We start from the raw sequence: 1,755 nt of genomic DNA on the forward strand, positions 1-1,755 counted from the left end.
GACTTCCGCAAGAGCCCTCTGATCTCCACCTCTCCCAGGTGACCGCCCCATCCAAGAAGTGACACATTTGTCCACCACCATGAGATCTGGTTGGAGAAGGGAGAGGGGTCTGACCTAATCGCAGTTTTTCATTTTTCATTTGATCTTGGAGGAAAATTACAATCAAGCGTATTAATTTGCAAGGGGGAGCAACATTTTGACTGCCTAGAGGCCTCCACAGGGCACTGATAATATGTGGCTGCCCGCAGCTCATGCAGTGTGCCCTCTTAAGAGGGCGGCCACCTTAGTGCCGCATTCCAGCACATCCCTGCACTCCACTCACTGGGACCCCCTACGGGAGTCCCCCACGTTCGGTGCCTTAGCTGGGTCATTTCCAGCATGCAAGGGACGGAGGTGAGGTATTTATACCTGCCCTCATTCACTGGCTATCTTCTTGGTCCCCCTGCGGGACATGCAGTCAGCCGTGTGGCGTTGTGTTCCCAGGTCTGGCGGTAGCGCGGGCGTCGTTTGGGGGCGGTGAGTTCGGGTCTTTGGAGCCTGATGTTCGCTAGTGCCTATCCTCCAGTCTGCAATTGAATATCGTATGAATTGAATATTGTATGAAAACTAGGGGTGCCCCACGCCAAACAGTGTGTATAGCAGTTATGGACAGGAGTCCAAATCCTCATGACTCCGACATGTTTTGGTTGTACCAGGGACCTGACTGGGAGGTGTGGGGGCATGTTGCTGCACTCACACTGTGCAGACCGCCCTAAGCGCGTAGTGAGGCTGGGTGGGTGGCTGCGGCTGCCAATTATGCCTGTCCTTTTCGGTGACAGGAGCGGAGCAGGGGGACAAGTGATAGAATGGATTCGGTTGAAAGAAAGGAGGGAGGTTAGCGCTCCCCTGGACAAGGATGGAGGAGGTCCTAATGGCCTTTACCACACATGGTCACACTTACTTCATAAGACCGTGTGGCATAAGGGAGAAGGCGTTTGACTTCGTGTCAGACAATGGAGATTTAGAGTCCCTTCTTGTTTGGTTTTTTGAGCGCGGCCACAGGCCCTCAATTGTGTTGTTTCATGGCCGCAGACTGGTGTGATGTGTGATAGCGGGGGCAGCCTGGTTACACCGCCGTAGGTTCACCCGCTGGACATGTTGTCAGCGTTAATTAGCAGGCTGCGTCTCGCCTGTGCGACTGGAGGTGATCGCTCTTCCTTTGGGCTTGCTTTGGGTTGTGGGATACCCCAACTCACAGGTTGGCACGGTTGTGCCAGTGTGGCAGAGGAAAAGGCATTTACTTTGGAGTCGTTTGGTGTGATGGGCGATTGAGCGCCATGTTTTGTGGTGAGATTCATGCATTGTTTCGTCAGGTAGTGCTGTGGCCTTTATAATTTGGTCGCTGCAAACAGGGGAATCTGTGTTGGTGACAGGTGTGTGCTGGTTGAGAGCCTCGGAGTATTGGTGTATGGCCGGCGAGGCAGAGGTTGGAGCGGCCACCTTCGTGCTGGGTTTGAGTGCAGTGTGGTGGGGGACAGGTCGGCAAGCACACGCTGTGGGCCCTGTGTATGCCCCTCTAGTGGGTGTGGTTTTTGGGAAGGACCCGGTTGTACACGGGACATGCTCGAGCACAGTGTCTGGGCAGACCACAGCCTACACCATTTACAGGGTGCATTCAAGTTTCCTGGAAGAGGTGAATATTCTGGCCTTTTGTGAACGGTTGTTGGTGGTTCCTGAGACAAAACCCATTTTCCTGCATGCCGTGCGGTGCTGAGG

General features: G+C 54.1%; 1 pseudogene; it reads left to right on the forward strand.

Annotated features, from left to right (window-relative positions):
• The first annotated feature begins 852 nt into the window (after window positions 1-852).
• LOC146833101 (U6atac minor spliceosomal RNA) lies at window positions 853-942 on the forward strand (annotated as a pseudogene).
• The last annotated feature ends 813 nt before the right edge of the window (window positions 943-1,755 follow it).

This window comes from Triturus cristatus, chromosome 4_2 (assembly GCF_964204655.1).
Source record: "Triturus cristatus chromosome 4_2, aTriCri1.1, whole genome shotgun sequence".
NCBI classification, from domain to species: Eukaryota; Metazoa; Chordata; class Amphibia; order Caudata; family Salamandridae; genus Triturus; species Triturus cristatus.